The sequence below is a fragment of the Chlorocebus sabaeus genome, chromosome 11, assembly GCF_047675955.1.
Source record: "Chlorocebus sabaeus isolate Y175 chromosome 11, mChlSab1.0.hap1, whole genome shotgun sequence".
NCBI lineage: Eukaryota > Metazoa > Chordata > Mammalia > Primates > Cercopithecidae > Chlorocebus > Chlorocebus sabaeus.
The window spans coordinates 105,245,478-105,268,062 of record NC_132914.1 but is presented as its reverse complement, the minus strand read 5'-3'; the positions used below and the strand labels follow the sequence as shown (position 1 = coordinate 105,268,062).

The 22,585-nt window shown below is 49.0% G+C and overlaps 1 protein-coding gene across 4 annotated transcripts in view; it reads right to left on the bottom strand.

Moving 5' to 3' along the window:
* Positions 1-22,302, bottom strand: part of WSCD2 (WSC domain containing 2) — a 123,769-nt gene extending 101,467 nt beyond the window's left edge. The window contains exon 1 of one of the 4 annotated variants that reach the window (XM_008004574.3): positions 21,410-22,302. The gene's annotated coding sequence lies outside the window, so the exon portion shown is untranslated. Of the gene's footprint in view, positions 1-19,447; positions 20,221-21,409 lie in introns of those variants that run through there. The other 3 variants (XM_008004573.3, XM_008004571.3, XM_008004572.3) reach the window with 3 other exon arrangements.
* Positions 22,303-22,585: the final 283 nt, after the last annotated feature.

Below are 22,585 nucleotides of genomic sequence, written 5' to 3'. Positions count from 1 at the left end.
ATCTCACCACAAATGTCAACACGGTTGAGGATGAGAAAGCCTGCAGTAGATGGTAGGTCAGCAGTTTGACCAGTAGATGAATCTGCGGGACCTCATGGGAGTGAACTCTCTGGGAGAGGGCACAGGGAAGGAGTGAGGGACAGTGAGGGAAGCTCAAGTGCTGACCACACTGGACTCAGCCAAGCAGAAGCTGAGCACCGGGGCACCAAGGGGCCAGGGTGTGGGCTCATGCTCAGGCGGCAGGAGGCCAGATCCAAGAAGAAACTCAGGTCAGAGGAAGGGTTGTGAGGTAGGGACCGAAGCCAGGCTGCACTAGGAGGCTGGCTCCTGGAGGCTCCAACAAGGGGTCTTTTTTCCAGAGCTTCTCACAGAGGTCTGCCCAAGTGCCTGCTGGGTCCAGCAACGTTCAGCCACATCGGCAACCCCACTGGGCTTGGCACCTGGACTTGTGTTCGGAGGCAGTCACTTCTGGGCAGGGTGGGCAGAGAGAGTGTCAAAGGGAAGGTCAAAGTGGATCCATTCCCAAGCATACACTGAGCACCTACTGCATATTGGGGTCCTGCCTGCCTCTCTCCTGTGTCACTGCATCCTCTTTACTTCTGCTTCTGTGCTCCGGCCAGGCATGCTCTGTTCCTACCATACTCCGACTCCACCCTCTGTAGGGGACTTTCCGTAAATCCATCCCTCACCCTTGAATATCCCCAGCACACACACCCCTTTGCTTGGTCGAGTCCTGCTCATCCTTCCCATCCCAGACTCCACATCTCTTCCTGGGAGAGACCCTTTCAATCCCCCGAAATAAACCAAGTCTCCCTCCTCCATGTTCCCGTAACACTCTAGCCTCTCCCTTTGGAAAGCTCACAACACTTCCTTTAAAGAACTTGTTTACAGTTACAGAGGGTGAATTCTATACTCCCTCCTCTGCCCAGAGGGCAAGACAGAAGAATGGTTAAGCGTACAGCCTTTGGCATCAGTCAAAGGCAGGTTCAAACCCTGGCTCTGCCACCAACTGCATGACGTTGAGCAAACCCCCTCACCTCTCAGAGCCTCAGTTTCCCATCTATAAAATGAGGGTAATAATAACACCACGCTCATAGGGCTGTTGTTAGGATTAAATGAGATCCTCCTTGCAACATGCCCAGCACATAATAATCCATCATCATGATTATAATTATTATTATTACCATCATTAGCATGGTGGTTAAGAGCATGAACTCTTGGGCCAAGCATCCAAAGTCAAATTGCCTGACCTTACTGGACCTCCATTTCCTTGTCTGTGAAATGGGAACAATAATAGTTCTTACCTCTTAGGGTTGTTGAGAACATCACATGAGCCAGTGTATGTGATGTCCTGAGAACAGTGCCTGGGGCATGGTAGGCGGAACATAAGGGTTTGTTACAATCATGTTGTAAGAGCCAGGGGATAGGAACTGGGTCCATCTTGTTCACTGCCGTATCTATAGTAGGTGCTCAATAAATACTCGTTCACCACGTTTCCACATAAGTAGCACACAGCCTAATTGTGTGTGTGTGGCGGGGTGGGGCGCACATCATGGCCACACCATCACCATCTGGTTGGGGCTACATGTAGTGGTATATAAGATACTCTGGCCTCCAGAGAGCATCCCCCTGCCACTCTGAGGCTCAGCCTCAGCTTCCGCTTCTGTGAAGTGGGCCCTCAACAGGACTTTCATCACAGGAATGGGGGCCTGGGTGGTGGAGGACAATGTTGGTGCATACTGAAAGCTTCTGACAGGCCTACGGGGGAGATTTCCAAAAAGAGAGAGTGGTAAAATATAGGGAGTTTTTGTTTGTTTGGTTGTTGGTTTAAACTGCAAAGCCAGTGTTGTGATTGGCTTCCATTCCAGCATTTAATTAAGTTGACATCGAGTCTCTGTTGTCTTTGGGTGAAAAGAAATAAAAGACCCTCCATTTGCTCAGAGGTTTCCCAATGTATAGCTTGACTGAAAATCTGTTGCAATCCCTCAGTTCCATTCTCTGCTCAGTCCCTGCCCATCCCACTGGGCCGGGGAGATCAAGGTTAAGGACCAAGAGGTTTCACATGGCCAGGGGTCTTTGTGAATTTTACAGGGTTTCCTGCAAATCACTCTAAAGTGAAGCCTTCCAAAATTAGCATGCCAGTGAGAATCCTTTGATCATGTCTCCTCTGCTGACTAAACAGAAAGGAAAGGGACACTGGGGTGACGCCTATTACCTGAAGGTGGGTTGTGCCTCCTTGAGCCCCCACCTTGAAGTCAGCCTCAGACTCTGAGTCAGACATGCCCAACTCCACACCTGCTGTGTGACTGTGGGCAACTCACTCCCCCTCTCTGATCCTCAGAGGCCTCATTTGTAAAAATGGGATGATAACAGTAATCACAGGATATTGTCGGGGGCTTCACTGAAGTGATCCATCCACAATGTTTAGCTTGGTTTCTGGCACTTAGTAAGAACTCAATAAACAGCAGTCATTGTTACTGTATAACATCATCCAACACTTGCAAAGACTCTAGGCTTGGCTTCCAAAGACCTAGGTTCCAGCCTGGTTCTACCAGTCATTTCTGAGTGGTTTTTACTCACATCCTGTTACCCCTAACTGCTCTGATCTTCCTCCATTATATGATGAGAGGAATTCAAGCCCTGGAGAAGATAATGAAGTGGATGAGAATGATCACCATCATAAGTATAATGGTAGTTCTATTTGTTAATTGATTCTATCACTGAACTATTTCCAAAACCCTTACCTCCCACACTACCCCCACTGCCATTGCCCCAGCCCAGGCCCCACCATCTCACACCACGCTCACTTATTCATTCAACAAACATGTAGTGAGCACCACAAAAGCCAGGCCCCCTTCTAGGTACTGGGGCTACACTGGCGAATACACAGGCGAACATCCCAGCCTTTATGTGTAGCGGTTTTCAACTGGGAGTGGTTTTGCCACCCCTTCCCCACCTGAGGGGGCATTCAGCAAATGTCTGGAGATGACTTTTGGTTGTCACAGAAATCATGCTACTGGCATCTACTTAGTAGGGGCCAGGGATGCTGCTCAACATCCTACAATGCACAGGTCGGCCCCCTCACCACACAAAGAATGACTGAACTCAAAATGTCAGTAATGCCAACGTGGCAAAACTCTGTTCTAGAGGGAAGACACAGGCAGTAAAGAAAATAAATAAGTCATTCACAGGGTAGGTTCGAAGGTGATAAGAGCTATGGAGAAAAGACAGAGCTGTGGTGGGAGAGGCCAGGAATAGGGACGGAGGGGTGAAAATGTTGGTGATTGGATTTACCAAAGATCTTATGTGGGGTAGGAGAGAAGCATGGTCCTTTCCTTTCCTTTCCTCTCCTCTCCTCTCCTCTCCTCTCCTCTCCTTTTCTCCTTTTCTTTTCTTTTTCTTTTTCTTTTCTTTTTTTGAGACAGGGTCTCACTTTGTCTCCCAGGCTGGGATGCAGTGGTGTGATCATAGCTTACTATAGCCTTGACCCATCTCAGCTCCCCAAGAATGTTCAGCACCACACCCGGCTAATTTCTGTATTTTTTTTGTAGAGGCAGAGTTTTGCCACATTGCCCAGGCTGGTCTCAAACTCTTGAGCTCAAGCAATTAGTCTGCCTTGGCCTCCCAAAGTGCTGGAATTACAGGCATGAACCACCATACCCGCTGTCCCTGACATTTCTGGCCTGGGCATCTAGAAGAATAAGTGAGTAAGGCAGCCCAATCCAAGCATCCCTTGATATCCACTCGTAACCCTCCCTTCCCCTGCCAATCCCTCCCCTGTTCTCTACATAGCAGCCCAGGAGAATCTTTCAATAGAAATTTTACACCTCGATTCTCTTCTCTAACCTCTAAGCCCCAGGGCTTCCAATGGCTGTTGGCACCCACCCTGACCCAAAGGCCTACCATGACATGAGCCCTGTAGGCTCCCCAGTCTTCTTTCCCTTCCCACTCTCTACCCCTGCCTGACCCTGCTTCTCTTGAGTGGCTCAGGTCAGATGCCACCTCCTCCAGGAAGCTTCCTCAAGCAAAGAGCTCACTGAGCATGCTGGTCTGTGATGTCCTGTCTCCTCCACTGAGCTCTGTGTGGGTGGGCATCACAGCTTCTTGCTCACCATTCCAGGGTGACCCACCACCCAGGTTTGCCTGGGATCCAGTTTCCCAGGCCGGTTAGACATTCAGTACTAAAAGCGGGAAAATCCTAGGCAAACCACAACCAGTTGGTCACTCTCATTATATACTTGATGTTTAGAAGAGTCTAGGCCAAGCTAAGCTCAATTAATATCTGTTTAATAAATTGCAAGAGAGGTATAAGTGTTTCGTATAGATGGATGAAGTTCATTGTTAATGAGTTAATAATCCAAAAGGACTAGCCGGACTTTTGGGAACCCCTGGAAGACCCTAACCCTGATCCATCCTGACTTGAGCTTGAAGGACCTATAAAAAATCACGGCATCTCTGGTCTCCAGCCAGGGCCCAGGCCAACCCGTCAGTCTGTGCAGAAAGGGAGGTCAAGGCCATTGGAGAACACTTGGAGCATTTGAGTCCAAAGACCTAGTTCTCCTGAACCTGGACGCCAGCCCACCGTAGGCCTGGGCCTCAGCTGCCCCACCTTGGAGCCCCGTGTTCTGATTCAAATCCCTGCCCTGCCCTGTCATCTGAGCTCCATCTGGGACAATTTATCTCCCTGGACTGCAAAAGTAGGTATCTGAAAATGCTTCTCCCCAGGTTTTAGTTTTCTTTTTCTTTCATATTTTCTTTTAAAAATACTTTCTGGTGAAATCAATCCTCCATCCTTATCATGTTCTGAGAAAAGGGGCTAATTGTATCCTCCAGGCAGGTGGCCTCTGTGCCAGGACAAAAGCTGCTCTGGTTCCTTTCACACATGTAAATCTGGACCCCTGGGGGAATGACAGGACAGAGTGGGGCACGCCCACACTCAACTAGAGAGTAACTTGGCTTAAAACAGGATTTCAGAGGATGTTCTCTGTGCATAAAGCCCAACCGCTGATGGTCCTGGTGGATGGGACCCCCAAAGATAATTATCTTGGGGGATGGAAGGGACTTTTTTCATGACCATAATACAGAAGACAACGTAAAACAAAGATGTACAATTTGCATCATGTACAATGATGTGCAGTTTGCACAATGAATGCACACTCCACGTAACTCCATCCAGGGCAAGAAACAACCCTGCCAACACCTTGAGACCCCTTCGAATAACATGCCCCCCTCCTTCCCCAATCGAGGCAACTACCTTCATTTCAGGTCGATGGTGGTAATTTCTTCCTTGTTTTTATGTTTCCACCAAAGCATGCCTCCCTGAACACTATAATGTAGCTTAGCTTGTCTTTTGAGCATTTTATAACAATAATCCTGCAGTATATGCCCTTTTGTAGCTGGTTTTTTCACTCACCATTATTTTTGCACAGTGCCTCCTTTCATGGCTTATAGCTGTAGGTTGTTCACTGTCACTGCTGTGTACTATTCCTTGGTATATCTAAACCTCATTTTACTTATCTATTCCACCATAATGGACATTTCAGCAGTTCTTGTTTTTCACAGTTATGAGTATTACAGAACAACAAAAGAATATGTATACCGATTTCTGTTGAGTGTGTATCTTGACATAAAACAGCAGAGTCACAGGGCATGTATTGTGCTGCCTTAATAAATACTGCTGAACAGTTTTGCAAAGCAGTTGTACCAATTCACAGTCCCACCAGCAGTGTATGAGGGTCCTAAGGCCTCTTTGAACTCCACCTATTAACTCCACAGCTTTATTGTATATATGTGGCAGGCTTGGAGTGTTAGCCTGGGAAGCCTACTGAACAAGACTCAGCTGGTTCCCTGACCCCCAAAAGCAGGTAGTCCGGTAGAGGGGATGCAGGTTGGTTAGATCAACACACAGCGCTGTAATCACAAAACCTTAAGGAATGCTGTGGAGCTTGGAGAGCACACCAAGGGGAGCCCCAGAGGAACTTCCAGAAGTGATGCTTCACCCAAGACCTGAAGGAGGAGTTGCAATTAATCAGCTGAAGAGGGGTGGAGGTTGAGTGGCAAAGCATGCTGGGCAAGGGCACAGTATGTGCAAAGGTCCTGAGGTGGGAAGCAGCAAGGTGTGTTTAAGGAGCTGGGGGAAACAAAGGCCCAGAGAGGTCAAGAAAGTCTCCTGAGATGACATAGTAAGTGAGTAGCAGAGTTGGGTCTGGATTCCCCTGCTTGGGGATCCTTTGTGCCCATGGGTGCAGCCAGCACGAATGTAAACCAGTTCCCTTGAAATGCAAGGCCCTGTCACAAGAGGCAGGACCTGGATTCAGGGATGCCAGAGTTCAAATCTCTGCTCTGCCATGTCCGAGTTGTGTGAGCTTAGGCAGGTCCCTTTGCCTCTCAGAGTTTCCTCATATGTAAAAAAGAGGACAGTAAGGGGAAAGCCACCAAGCTCAGGGCTGCTGGGAAGTAAAGGAGGCTGTGCTGGGAAAGGGCCTAGTATGGAGTGAGTGCTCACTCATGATAAGGGGTATCACTATCTCACCCCCTTTCCCCAGGCTGCTGAGGCTGCAGTTTTACAGGAGGAGCTAAGCTTTGTTGTGTACCTACCATGTTCCTGACGCCTCCTAGAAGGCAGGAGCTCCAAGGGTCTGCATGCTACAGATGAAAAAACTGAGACTCAGGGAGGTAAAGTGAGTTGCTCTCCATCACACAGCTACAAACTGGGAGAGAGCTAGGATAGAATCTTCCCTCACACATAAGGACGGCAGCTGAATTACCTTCTCAGCCTCTGCAGAGAAAGTTTTATCCCAGGAAATCAATAGTGTGAAGCAGGAAATCAGAGAGAGCATTAATAATCTCAGGCAGCAAAATGAACTGCTTCGAAGCAGCCATTCTCGCTGAATTTCATCCACAAAGCCTGTTACAAATGGCACAGCTCAGAGGAAGACAGGTGCTCCCATGGCCATGAAAAAGGATGCTGAATGCATAACGCATATGACCCAGGTTTGTAGAACAATGGGCCGGTGTGTCTTTTGAGGTCATCCACAACACGAGCTCTCAACGTACAGACAGTACAGGCTCCGGGTCCCACATGCTGAGGAGACTTGGCTTTACAAGAAGTAGTCCAAGGGAGCTCACAGACGCGCTCATCTAGCCTGCCCTGTGTTTTAAAATTGCCCAAATTGGTGGAATTCACTTGGAAAAAAAAATCAAGGTATGTGACCATCCTGGGCAGGCATTCTTGTGTGACAATAATAGGCTGAGGCTGGGAGAGGCTGCGCCCTGTGGATGGGGCTCTTGGTCTCTGGCTCACCATAGTCCTCCTCCTGTCTCATGCCTATGGGACCCACCTGTCCTGGAGGGATCTGGATTTGTGACTGTCCCCCTGCATCCCTGGCGCCATCCCAGCTTTCCACTGCTAAACTGATGCAGGAGGTGGGGGCTTGTTAGGGAAGGGCCACTTTTGTCAACCAAATGGGAGGGAAGTGACTGATCCAAGGCTACACAGGGGTTAGTGGGATGCTCAGGTTGAGTCTTCAGGATGTGGAGTGCCTCCCATTGCCCTGGATACTTGTCGGGCCCCTGCCTGGCCTGTATTACACCATGCTGATAATAATCACAATTGTAACATCAGTCGTAATAGGCGAGATTTACCAGGCACATTGCATGCTAGGGGCAATGCTAAGTACCTTGCATGCCTGATCTCATATCATCCTCACAGCAAGGCTCTGAGATGGGAACTAGATGGCTTGTTGACCAGTCATTTTAGTCTGACCAGTTATCTCTTCCCTTTCCTTGGTTAACTAAGTTCTGATTTTCCACTGGGGGCTCACCTCCTCCCCAGCTATCTTTGTGGCTCAGGAAGCCACATACAGTAATTCATCTCTCTCCTCCAAAGAGGTGTCAAGGTTGATCACATGACCCTGACCTGATCAAACAGCAGAGATCATTTCCCTGGTCGCTGTGACAGGTGCCAGGAGACTGTAGGTCTCGATTTCAGAATTGCTGGAACTGGGCTTTCAGATGCCACAATATAAGTAGGGAGAGACTGATGGGTGTTCAGAAGAAGACAGCTAGTCTAAAATGAAGCCCACGCAGAGAACATGGGAGCCAAAAGATTGGTGAAGCATGACGGAGAGCCTAGATGTGGTGATTCACACCTATAATCCCGTCACTTTGAAAGGCCAAGGTGGGAGGATCGCTTGAGGCGAGGAGTGTGAGACCAACCTATGTAACAAAGCAAGACTCCATCTCTACAAAAAATTTTTTAAAAATTAGTGAGGCACAATGGCACCCACCCACATCTCAGCTACTAAGGATGCTGAGGCAGGAGTATCTCTTGAGCCCAGGAGGTTGAGGCTGCAGGGAGCTATGACAGCACCTCTGCACTCCAGCCTGGGTGACAGAGCAAGACCTTGTCTCTAAAGAGAAATAAATACAGAGAGAGAGAGAGAGAGTGAAGGAAGGAGAAAAGAAGGAAAAGAGAGAGGTGACCAGAAAGAGAGGGAGACGTATAAGATGCCAGGCTCCTGGATCCAGCCAAGCCTGAAGCTAGGTTGCTAGTTATATAAGCCAATACATTTCATTTTATGCCTGAGAATAAAAGAGTGTAAGGATGTTTGAGGTGAGTTTTCTGTCACCTACAACCAATAGGATCCTGATGAATGCAAACACTATCATTACCTCTATTTTATGAGGTTTTATTTATATGAGGAATCGGAGGCCAAGGAGATTGATGTCAATTATTCAAGGCCACACAGCTGTGAATTGGAGCACTTGTATTTGAGCAAGATCTGCTTTACACCTGAAGCTGCTAGGTTAGAAATCTTGGTCTTTTATAGGGCTGTCCCTCTGCCTCCAGGAGCTGAGGGTTGGAGATTTTAGAAATAGCATGTGTTCAGAGCTGCTGGTACCTGTGGTGTTTTAAGGAGGCCAGGGAGGGAGGAGAGGAGGCTGCATAAAAACGAAATATGTAATTATTATTTAAATCACTTCAGATGCCATAAGAAGAAAAATCAAAGCTTTCTGTGGCATTTCCCCAGTGCCATTTTTAATTCTACCTTATCAAAACACAGCTGGGATTAGTTTTTCAAAAAGGAAAAAGCTCCTTCAATTAAAAAAAAAAATGTTCTAATAAAAGTTAAAATAGCCCACAGGCCCATCAAGTGACAAAGGAAGGAAGACAGGGGCATTTTAGCAACTTAAAGCAGATGAAGAAACTAATTTGTTGACTCTTTTCTCCAAAGCGCACCTCTCCCTTGGAAGGCTGTGTGTTTTGCATAATGAAGCTGAAATCACCCTGTTCTCTCCGCTCTTTGCAGGGATTTCAATAGGCTCCCACCTCAAGTTGAGGGGGGACAGCTGGGAGGCCTTTCTTCTTGTTCTGGCCAGGGTTTGACAGAATCATTCAATTCCCCTTTACTTAAACTCTTCACAAGGTTTCCCACCACTGGGAGGGGCTCACAAGGCCCTGAAGACACTCCAGTTTCATCATATATCAGCTCCCCCCACCCCAAAAGCAGGAACCTGTGAATATGCGACCTTTACCTAGTACAAGAAACTTTGCAGATGTGACTAAGTTAAGGATTTTATGGTGGAGAGATTATCCTGGATTACTCAGATAGGCCCAGTGTCATCACAAGGGTCCTGATGGGAGAGTCACAGCCAGAGACAAAGACATGATGATAGAAGCGGACATCAGAGTGGCTTGGGGCTATGAACCAAGGAATACGGGCGGCCCTCCAATGTTGGAAAAGGTAAGAAAGTGATTCTCCCCCTAGAACCTCCAGAAGGAACCTAGCCCTGCTGACCCATTTTAGACTTCTAACCTCCAGAACTGAAAGATAGTAAATTTGTATTGTTTAGAGCTGGGCATGGTGGTGTCCATCTGTAGTCCCAGCTACTCAGGGGGCCAAGGCAGGAGCGTCGCTTGAGTCCAGGAGTTCGAGACCAGCCTGGGCAATATAGTGAGACTCTATCTCTTCAAAAAATTTTAAAAATTCACAAAAACAAACAAACAAATAGAAAAGAACAAAAAGTTTTAAAAAATTCACTGGGTGTGGTGGCCTCGCCTATAAGTCTCAGCTACTCGGGAGACTAAGGTGGGAGGATCAGCTGAGCCCAGGAATTCTAAGCTGCAGTGAGCTGTGATCATGGCACTTGCATTCCAGCCTGGGTGATAGAGACTCCATCTCTAAAAAATAAACAAACAAGTAAATAAAGAAAGAAAGAAAAGAAAATAATTTAAAGATTGTATTGTTCAAGCCACTACTTTTGTGGACATTGTTTCCCATAGCCATAGGGTACTCATCTGCTCACGCCGAAAAGCAGCATGGGAGTGAAGGGGCCACAGGACCTGTCATGGATCAGGATGTGAAAAGCCCATGTTCTAGTCCCAGCTCTGCCACGATGCCCAGGAGGTGGGGAAGGCTGGCCGGCTGCTCCCTGGAACCCCTTCCAGAGCTGGCAGCCTTGCTCTGCTGAAGTTCACACTCATGGGGGCAGTGATCACAGCAGCCCAAGGCTTCATGACTGTAACAGGGGCTGGCAGGAGGTCAGGGGGCCAGCAAAGGCCCCTGGCTGGGGGGTCATGAGGGGTGAGGGCAGAAGATCTGGGCGGTCCAGGGGAGAAGACACTGACACCTCAATCCCCAGCACTTGAGGAACAAGCTGTGTGGGCCCCCAGCTACTACCATTGGTTCTTTTTGAATGACACACAGGTTTACCTCTCATGATCAGCCTGTGCTCAAAATCAAGCGGACAGACAGAGCAGCAGGTTGCCATAAAAGGTACGCCAGGATGGATTATGGGGAGAGGCCCTGATGCCCAGAGAATCCCCACGCCTCTTCACTCTGCTCATAGACAGCAGGTGCCTCGCCACTCTATGATCGAACTCACCTCTGACAAGACCTGAAATAAAAGCCACCCAATCACAATCATTACGTTACTAACTGGCACTTATGTAACCTGTACCATATGCTAGGCACCATTTTAGGTCATTGAATCTTCACTCAGCCCTTCCAGTTTTGTACCTCAGTTTTACAAATGAGGAAACAGAGGCAAAGAGAGGTTAACTCACAGTCCAAGGCCACTCAGCTGAGAAGCAGCAGAGCCAGGACTGAAACCCAGGCAGGCTGACCCTGGGCATGACTCAGAATGACTCCATCATCCTACCCCGTGTGCCTTCTGAGTTCTCGCCCTGGGCTGAGAACTCCCCATGCACAAGGTCATGTCATCTTCACAGCATCCTAGACACATCAGCTCAGCTCACCCTCCCTCTTTTGCAGGTGAGGAAACCGAGGCACAGAAAGGTGACGCCAGTGGCCCAAGGTTGTGTGGTCAGTTGATGGTCTCTCTGACCCGAGCCTGATGCCTCTTCCCAGCTTTTCACTGCTGAGCTAGGTTCCTGCCCACTCACCGCTGACTTCGGCCAGTCTGAGAGAGTTTCTGTTATTTAAAACCTACCGTGTCCCATTCTGACATTTCAGAACCTCATATGGGCTTGTTCTCTCCCTACTAATAATGATGAATATTGTTCTGAGCATTTACTATGTGCTAGGCATTGTGCTGGGATTCTACATGAATTTACTTAAAAAACACTCATAGCAACCTGTGGAGAAGGCATTATTGTTATTCCCATTTTACAGACAAGAAAACTGAGGCACGGGGGTTAAGACACTTGTCAAAAGTTAGAGAGTGAGCGAGTGGCTGCTCTGGGCTGTGAAGCCAAGCAGTTTCAGTCTAGAGCCCATGCTGGTAACTCCAACACTCCAGAGCTTCAAATTCACTCACTTTGGAGCACGTGCCACTCTGGACCCTAATCTCTTCCCCATCTGAAGCTGAGCTGAGAAAATTCTTCCTACGTGCAGGTGCTGGGTTTGTTCCAAGTTCCCAGTTCACAAGGGCTGGTGAGGGAGTCTTCCATAAAAATGGAAACAAGAAGAAGAACACCTCCTAGAATCACTACAAGTCATTCAGCCATAAATTCTCTCTTGTTTGAAAGTATGTTTCCCCCAATTAATTCCACCCCATACAACTATCAAATTTTATTTGGAGACAGACCTCCAATGCCTAAGGAATGATCCGGGAACTCACACCTTCCGTATTTTCTTTCCTAAGGTGGTAAGCTGAAGCTGCTTTTCTCAGTCTGGGACCCAAGAATTCTGGGGTTCAGAGAGCAATAGGATCCACCCATCTGATGGGCTAAGTACAGGACACTCATTCATTCATTCTTTCAACAAACATTCAGCACCTACTATGCGCCAGTCCCACCTTGGTGCACAGGCACAGCTGTGAACATGAAGCACGCTGCCCTCCCAGGACAATTATCCATGTGTCTCCTCTGTCCTCTCAGGGGGCATCACTACCCAAGCCCATCAAGTTGGGTTCATCTCCCAGGGCCCAGCGCAGGACCTGGAAGCTCTGAAATGAAATAGGTGCCTAATAAAGGAGTGTTAAACAAATGAATGGATGCACAAACATGTTTATGAATCAAGCAAATCACTAAATAACGTTCATGGGAGAGGAAGCTGAAGTTCAAAGAGAAAACTTACTGGAGATGCCCCAGATGGTGTGAAGAGGCAGAAACTGACTGATTCATCACAAGCCCTGAACAGATGCCCACAGACACAGACACTTTAGTGCTAGGAAGAATCCTAGTTATGCCCATTGGAGAAATGACTTATCTTCTGGCTAAGAAGACCATTGTTGAGTACTTACTCTACACTGAGCATGATCTCATTGAATCCCTGTAACAACCCTATGAGGTAGGTATTATTATTGCCATTTTACAGATGAGGACATGGAGGCACCATGAGCCCGTGCAACCTGTTCAAGATCACACAGCCTATAAGCTAGCAAGCTGGGATCGGAAGTGAACCTGTTCAACCCCAAAGCCCAAGTTCTTAGCCCTCACTCCTAAGGCACAACAGAGTTAAATGGGGCATTTTTTGCCCAGCTACTGGACATGTATGAAGATGCCATCATATTTTTTCGAGGCCGGGGCATCTATGGCAGGCTGGCTCACCCATCTCCATCCAATATCCTGTCCCAGTGGTGGGTCTTCCACATGCTGGTCATCGAATGACAGAACCTCACTTCTCAGAGTCCTCTCCAGCCTGATTTCTGCATGTGCCCACCTCCCACAGGAGATATAGAAGGTGAAAGCAAACGTCATGAGACAGGCTGTGGTGCTGTTCCTTCTGCCATGCACAGGCAAGAAGGTGCTTTGGGTTTCTGCAGCAGTTGTAGCTCATGTACAGCTGTCCTCAGTGTATAGCAGATGACACTGAGGCTGAGAGGGACCCGTTGGCTGCTGTTAAGTGGCTAAGATCTGAACTAGATTTGCCTGATTTCAAAGAATGTTCATTTCTTGAGCATCTATCACATACCAGACACTGTCTAGGTACAGTTAGATGTCACTAATCCAACATTGTGAAAAATGAAGAGTTCTTTATAAGTGAATTTTTCAGACACGAGAGGCTACCTACACAGAAACATTTATTAGTTTAGCCATGGGATCAAATACTTTATTCAATGAATTATTCCTTACCCTTGCTCCTGCCTACTAAATAGGATTTAACTATTTCTTGGGGCCAGCAAAGAGGCTGGCCATTTCAGTGTCTTATAACATTCAGCTGGACAGAAGTTATGAGATGAGGTTGTTGGACCACTACACTAAACTCCCCCAAGCTGTCATTCTTTTATTTCTTTCCTTTTTATTTTTGCAATCTCTTCATCTTTACCCTTGTTTCCAGGCTGTTAGCTGTTGCTTCTGCCTGCTGTCACTGTGTCCTCTCTACCATTCTACACTCTCATCATTTGCTGCTTCTACGTGCTAGAGGCCTGGGAAATCAGGTCACTGAGCTCATCACAATGGTGTGCAGAGAAAGAGTAAACAGGCCCTGAGTGAGGGAATGCTGGCTCTTTTCTGACATGGGCACTGTAGAAATTAAATCAGACTACTTTCTTAATGTGTTTTTAGAGAGTTGAGTTTCCAGGGTAAATGGCATGCAGTTGTAATGGTGATACACCTAAGAGCTATGTGAAAATTAAAACTAATGTAATTGTTCCAGAGATTCTAGCTTTTCTACCTGTCGCACCAGGGAGGCTTTCAAAATGCAAAGAGCCCAGGACACTGGAGTGTAAACGGATATTCTAGGGGCAGAAATCAGGGCCGTCTTAGCCAAGTGGGGAAGAAACGTGGGTAATCCACTGTCTCTGGAGGCTTAGGGGCTTTCCATGAACCTGCGAATCCAGAGCCCAGTATGCTCAGCCCCCAGTCCTGGTGAGTAGTCTGCCTTTCACTGTCCTAGCAGGAGACCCTCCAGCCATTCAGTCACCCACACCTGCCCAGCCTTAGCCTCAGCCTCACTGATAAACCCACATCCTCAGGCCTGTGGGGATGGACCCTGGCCTGGCGCATGCCTTTCCAGGTTAACAAAGGAGAGGGAGAGAAAAAGGAAAGCTTCCTCCGAAGAGTTCCTGAAACTGTGCCTCACCCCCACCTGGGAAAGACAGAGCGGGGAGGCATGGGGAGGAGTAGCTGAGAACACGGGCTTTGAGATCAGAGAGACCTGGGCTCTACCATGCACTGGCTCTGTGACTTTAGATAAGTGAATGAATCTCTCTGAGCCTCAGTGTCCACATGGGTCAAGTGGAGACTGGAACCCCTTAACTCACAGGACTGTCACAAGGATTCAGTGAGAGAATGGAAGTGAAGCTCTGATTACAATGCCAAGCACTGTAAACACCCTGCATACAGAAGCCATGGTGATCAGGAATGTCCGCAGGTCAGGGTCCTGCAGGGCCACCTTGGAGCACAGGCCAACATATATTAAGGCTTTAGTGCTACTCCAATTAGAAAAGAAAATGGAACCATAAAAAGCTGCACTGGAGAAGTCCTTTGTGATGATATGTAACTTCTCTCCCATTCTATAGATGGGAAAACTGAGGCCCAAAGAGGGGAAGGGACTTGCTAAAGGCCACTAAGTCAGTTGGTGAAGAGCTGGGATTCAGACCTCTTGACTTCCCACTCAGAAACTCTTTTCCCAGGACCATCGTCACCTGCCTCCTACTGTCTGTGTGGCCTTGGGTTGTCTCTCTCCCTTTCAGGGTCTCCATCTCTCCATCTAAGAATTCTCCAGCTCACAGTCTCTGGAGTTGCTGCACCTCTTCTGACCCTCCAGATGCCTCACCTGTGGATGAATGCAAACCCCATATGTCACCTGACTCACAATGATTCAGCCAAATTCATCGAATTCTTGCCTTGGTCATCCTAGTTCAAAGCCCAGGACCCTAGCTGGGATTTTAGCTCATGGGTCAGCAAGTTTTTTCTGTAAAGGGCGAGATAGTAAGTATTTGAGGTTTTGCAGGCCACGTGATCTCTGTCACAAATACTCAACATTGCTGTTGTAGCTTGACAGCAGCCATAGACAACAGGTCAGTGAATGGGCTTAGCTGTGTTGCAATAAAACTTTATTTACAAAAACAGGCAGTGGGCCAGATTTGGCTTGTGGGCCATAGTTTGTTGACCTCTATTCTAGACCATTCCGAGCTGAGTCCGATATTTCCTCTGGGATTAGAGTAACCAGCTTGTCCTGGTTTGTGTGGGACTCTTCCAGTTTTAGCACTGAAAGTCCTGTATCCTAAAGAAACGTCTCAGTTTCAGACAGTCAGGCAGTCAGGATGATTGGTCACCCTGTCTGGGATCTGGAGGCCCCTGCTTTCTCTAATCTCTGCATTGCTCTGGCAGTGACATTCAACTGTCTCTGCCATAAGGAGGAGGAGGAGAAAGAATAGGAGGAAGAAGAGTTATTGTTTATTGTGGCTTCCAGCAGGCAAGGCACTGTGTGAAGGACTTTGCCAACATTACTTTGTTTGATCCTTATAACAATCCAGTGAGGTGGGGCTGAAGTTGCTTCCGGTAAAGGGTAAAGTCTGGACTGGAACACAACTTCATCTGCCTCCAGAACCCAGGTTCTCCTACTGCTTCCTCAGACTGTAAGCTCACTGCAGACAGAGCTGGGGTCTCTCATTTCTGCATCTTCAGTGCCCAGCACAGAGTATGATGCTGAGAAGATTCTGAGCAAACACTGAATATCAGCAAATACTAATGCTGAATGAATACTTGAATGGATGCATGGATGGATGGATGGATGGATGGACGGATGGATGGACGGTCGGACGGATGGATGAAGAAGTCTCACCACATTCAAATAGACACTTCCCACTTCTGTGACATGATTTATTTCTGCCAACCAAACCTCCAGGTGAGTTAAGGGGGGAAATGTCAAATGTATACTATGACATCAGGTACATAAAACATGCCTGCTGACACTGGGAGGCAATATGACATCATGGTTAAAAACACAGTCTCTGACATCAGGTGATCTGTGTGCAAATCCCAGAAAGCCTGGCTTATGAGTTGTGTCACCTGGGCAAGTCATTCATCTCTCTGACAGAAGACTAGATGATACACAAGGCTCCTGGCACAGTGTGTGCACCTGGTAAACACTTTGTACATGTTACTTATCATTATTAGTGTTGATGTTAGGATGGACAGAAAGCAAGGTAGGAATGGGGCACCAACAGTGAGAAGTACAGGTGTTCATTATGCACCTCTGAATCAGTACCAGGGTCAAACAAGAGAAAGAAATATAGACGACTTACTGGTAACTGCATCAGTTAGCTGTGACCATGACAATGGTGTGTAACAAACAACCAGAAAACCCTAGTGAGATATCTATGAGAGGCATTTATTTTACTGATCTGCTTGTGACCAGTTGGAACTTGGCTGGACTCATCCCCTCACCAAGGTCGGGGCTTAACCTGTGCCCATTCTAGGGCCAGGCTGAGAGGGCAGCTCTCCACTAGCCATGGCAGAAACACACAAGGTCCCCTAAGGCCTAAGCTTGGAGTGGGTACACTATCTCTTCTACTTCACTCTAATGGCCAAAGCTGGTCACATGGCCGAACCCCAAAGGGAGGGAGCAGGGGCATAAGCTTTGCCTCCTCCTTGAATGAGAAAAGCAGTGATGTCTTATGGCTAAGGGCATGGATACAGGGAGGAGGGATGAAATGGGAACAGTGATGCTTCCACCCCAATAACCAGGCACTGGCGGACCTTGAAAAGGGGCCCCACAGTGGCCCAGCCCTGCCCTGCTCACCAGCTTCTCACCTCAAGGTTCTGCCTCATGAGCTCTTGAGCAAAATCTGGAAGGCCCCTAAGCAGCAACACTTGTGGTCCATGGGGAACCAGAGACCCACCCATACCCCACCACAGTCCCTATCTTCCCAACATCTGGACCTGCTCCAGGGAGCCATTCATCTCGGGCAATTTCTTTCCTCACTTGATTTGTTTATTTAAGGAAAACAAGTTGCTCCTAATTAGAAACACTGCTGTCGAGATGTTCAGCACATCCTAGGCTGCCTATTTTCAGACCTTCTGCCTAAAATTATACCTGTGCTTTTAACATCTGCGAGTTTGTTCAGCAGCCGTCCTAAGTGGAGGCTTCTGGCGAGATAGATTTGGGCTGTTACAGAAGGTGAGGGAGGCGGGGGCAGGGGGATACACCAGGCTTTGGAGCACTGCAAGGCAAAGGCACTTGGAAAAATGAGCACGCAACATCCAACACTGTGCTCAGAGCTGGCACCAATTGCTGAATCAACACTCGGAAGGTGCACGGCACAAGCACAGTTCAGTCCTGTGGAGCAGGGAGAAGAGTGATCTTAAAGGTTCAGAGACAGTTTTTGCTTGGAAGCTCTCAGGTATGTTCACACCCCTCTACCCACACACTTGTTTATACCCCTGGAGACACTCAGACACACCCTCAGAGATGTGCATGCTTAGAAGTACACACATACACACAGACATGCACGAAAGTTACACTGCTGCACAAACAGGCAAACACGCTCAGAAAAATACACATGTATGCCCATAGACATGCAAAAAGATACAGTACAACACCACTCAGAAATTCGCTCATACATGAGACATGCGCAAAAGTTACACTGGAACACACAGAAATACACCTTCAGAGACACTCACATGCACACAGACACACTCAAATGTACACTGCAACTGACACACCCAGATACTGATACTCACAAACACACACATACACACAGAGATACGCTCAAGTGTGCAATGCTACACAGAGGCACATATACTCAGAAACACCTGTGTATATGTCGAGAGATCCACAAAAAGTTCACACTGTAATACACACAGGCACACACCTACAGAAACACACATGTATATGCAGACACAATGAAATGCACACTCTAACATTCACAGATACACACGTTCAGAAACTCACATATGCACAGAGACATTCAGAGTGATTACACCACAACAAACAGATGCACACACATACAGAGACAATCAGGTGTGCAATGCTACACATACATATGCACATAGAGGCACACGCAAAGGTACATTAAAAAACATGCAGATACATAATGCCTGTAAGTGCACAGCACCAGCTCACACTCACATGGCTGTATGCACATGTGTACAATCACATATATGCAGGCACTGAGAAACGCCCACACAGACATGCAAATAACACACACAGCTATAAAAACATGCATCAGGCAGACAGTACAGCTCCAAAAACACGGGTATTTCTGCACAGACCCCCTAGAGCACACATGCGCATCTGTGCAGGCATGCACCTGCTTAGCCCAGACACACATGACTCACATATATACAACTGCTTACCATTCACAAGCGTATATACATACCCACCCTTGCACCGATTTAAACGTGCACCCATTCTCTTGCAGGCATGCACACACACACTCATAAATCCATAGACATGCACACTCAAGCTCATAAATCCATCAGACACCAAGTACACACTCACATTGACACTATTCACACTTATGATTCTCATGTAAGTTATGCTCACCCAAGCACATGAGCACACTCCTGCATGAGAATGCACACATATGCACACATTCACACAGGTGTCCACACACATACCTTACTCTACCATGAAAGCAAATGTTTCGTTTTTCTCAGAGTCTTAAAAGTCAAGTCTACAGACTAAGCAAGCACACAGTGGAATTGCTCCTGTCCCCCATGAATTCAATCCATGTCACTGGGATGGGGTCTGCCTTCCCCACTGATGGTTTCAGCACACACCCGGGGCAACCCACAAGCCTCAGAACCACGCAGAAAATAATCTCACTGACCAGTCCACTGCATTCCCTGACAATTTCAGCATCCTCCCATGCCAGCATATGCATGCACACACACACACACGTACACACACTGCTGTAAGACACTTCTTTCCCCAGCGTGACTTGTCCTGCCAAGAACAGTAGCCTTGTCTGCCCAGCATGGGGTAGTTCTCAAGCATCAGCTGACTGAGTGCCCTACACGCAGACATTCTGAACTTCTCTGCCCTGGTCCCTAGAGAGCTGCAAAGTTGAAGCCATGGAGACTGCCTACCTCCACCTCCTGATGTCCTGGCGATGCAGCAGCTGGATGCACCCAGAGCTCCCAGACCACCGTGAGCTCCCCACTAGGAGTGGCTGGTCCAGCAGAGATTTTATGAGAAAGCAGAGAGAGGGCGGGGACTGCAGTGTCAGGTGACTGGAGAGAACAAGGGCCCTGCCATGCAGTCAAGGATCACCTGGTGTTCGGTGGGACAGGGCCAGCCTCCCTGGGGAAAACAGCACCCAGATAGATGCCCACACACAAGACCCGAAACCAGGTAGCCTTGGCACCGTGGAGCTTCACTCTGTGCTAAACTCTACACTCAGCACCCTCCAGGCACCATCTCAGTTAGTCCTCTCAACGGCCCTCTAAAGTAGGAACTGTGAGCTCCCCATCCTACAGTGGAGGAGCCAGAGTGTGGAGAGGGAAGTGACTGGTTAAACTTAGATCTGATCTAAGACCTAGGTTTCTTAAATTCTAAATTAAGATCCCCTCCTGGGATTACGAAAATCTCATCAGTGACAATCACTCAGGGCCATAGAGCGTCTGAACTGAACTGGGACCTCTGATGATATATGAAATCTCTTCATTTTTGAGAAGCCGCAACTGAAGCCCAGAGAGGTCTAGTGATTTGCCCAAAGTCACACAGCAAATGAGAGCCAGCTTGAAGCTCAACCTCCTGACCCAGACCCAGGGCTTTTTCCAGGACATCAAACACCAGATTCTGACACCCTAGAGGAATTCTTGGGTTTTGGCAGCCTAGGGGCGCAGCTCCTAACTTGGCCTGAGATCGGAATCCCACGTCACACCCCAAGAACTGTTTTTTTTTTTTTTTTTTTTTTTAAATCACAGTAATGCTACTCCTCAGAGGCAGATGCCAAGCCCAAGTAGGTAGCACCATGCCATCTATGCGGCTGTGACCACAGGGGCAGCTCCAAAATGATCCTCAGAGACCAGGTGACCTCCTTGGAGCATGCTTTTTACTAATAGAAAAAAATCATCTAACCAAACTCATGAGCTGTGTGCGGGGCTCAGCAGAGCCTCTAGGGGCCTGGAGTGTGAGGATGAGAATGCCAGGAGCTCCTCTCCATGTGGTCCTTCCAGCCCCTTTTCTGCAAAAAGTTTGCACCTCCCCAGGCTCCAATAGGAATGGTCTCATTGAGCAGCCCAGGAAACTTCCCCTATTTTTTTTTGCTCACCTAAGGAGTAGCCTCTTGGAAGCTGTAAGAATTAGGAAGTGACCTCCACCCTTCCTAGTGGTTCTGCCAAGGAGGTGAGTTGGCTCATTCGAAGATACCTGGGGCTGGGGCTGCTGGAAGGGCTTGCAAGAAGGCGATTTGGCTGAGTTGGTCCCCTAGTCTCTAGTTCCCTCTCTCTGTTTACACACACACACACACACACACACACACACACACACACACACACTCCAGAATGGACATAAGCAAATCTGCAAGGCACCCTACACAAAGGCCATTGCCTGGGCAGCTCTGGCTGTTGGCATCAGATGACAGGCAGCCTTATTCACCAGAGTATCACCCCCAAGAAACATCTTCTACAGCCAACTTGGAAATATGACTAGCTCCCTCTCCCTTGGAACTCTGCACTGGCCAGAAAGAGGGTGATTCATAAATCAAATTTACGGGGCCCACTGCCTCCCCGCTGGCCCACCTCCGCGGGAGAAGCCCTTGAATGCATGCCTGTAGGGGGCACAGGAATGCCCAGAGGAAGGATGCCTGGATGAGCCGGAATGTCCCACCCTCTGCCAGAAGAGAGAAAGTTTGTCATCTACGCAGAGCTGGGCTGTCACCACTCTGGGTTCTTCACTCGCCAGGCTCTGGACAACGAGCCCCCAACCTGCGGGGAAGCGTCTGGAAAGCGAAGCCCAGATCTGGGGACAGAACACATTTCGCACCAGCTCCGCGCGCCGCTCCCTCCTGGAACCCTCTTCCCAGGGCCAGGCACCTGAGTCCTTACCTGAAGGGTCTCCGTCACTTGCAAACTCTGCCAGCGGAGCTCAGCAGGCGCCCGGGGTCTCTCTCTGCGACTCCCGCGTCCCGCTTGGTGCGCCCGCTCTGTGGGCGCCTTCCCAGCTGCTGCAGTGGCTTCAAGGAAAGCGGAGCCTGGATTTCCTTTCTCGCTACCAAGGCTCCTCCTGCCGGGCCCTGGGGCTATTTCTCCAGGTCTGGCTCAAGGGGCATCCTCTGCGCCTCCAGTGGGAAAGTGGGAGAGTGTGCGCCTTGAATTGCAGCAGCGGCGACAGCGGTGGCCAGGGACGAGGAGGCGGTGGCGACGCCAGCCGGCAAGCCAGGGAGGCGGGCGGAAGCGAGAGGAAGTGAAAGCCGGGCTCCTGCGAGCCTGGCGCTCGGGCAGGCGGCACTGCGGGTGCCCCGAACCGCGGCGAGGCCCCGCGCGGGCACCCGCCGGGGGGATGGAGATGCCCGGGCCCGGTGCGCGCAGGACACTGGCTGAGGCTCGGCGCGGGGCTCCAGCCGCCTGGCTCTCGCTGGCTGCCTCGCCCCTGCCTCCTCGGCTGCCTCGCTCGCTCCCCCGGACTTCACGTCTCCAGCCCTAGCTCCCCGCGCCGCTGCCGCCGCCGCCAGCAGCGCGCCTCAGCCCGGCGCGCTCCTCGCACGGAGCCACAGCACTGCCTACCGCTTAACTCCTTGCATGCCACCTGGCCCTCCTGCAGCCTCCCGGGGAGCCGGGCATACCCGGTGCCAGGCCGGCTAAGCATATCCGGCAGGGGCCTCAGCCTTCCAGCCTCAGTGTCTTCTTCTGTAAAATGGGTTCGAGACCCAAGCCCAAGCCATAGGGTCGCTGGAAGAATTCACTGAGCGGATTGCGCAAAGTGCCAAGCTGCCTGACATGGGGAGTATGCACCTCAAGTGGCAGAGTGCTTGCTGCTGCTGCAACTCCTACTGTTGTCGACCAAGTAGCTTAGCACCGTGCCTCGCAAATAGTAAACACCCAATAAAGCACAGTTTTGGTTTTTGGTATTTAGTTTGCAGTTTTATCAGGTGGTAAGTTTTAGCGGTGTGACCTCTGGGTGAACATGATCACTTGCCCTCTCTGAGCCTGTTGCTTTCCAAGCTCTGTGACCTTGGGCAAGTCACAGCACCTCTCTGAACCTCTGTGTCCACATCTGTAAAA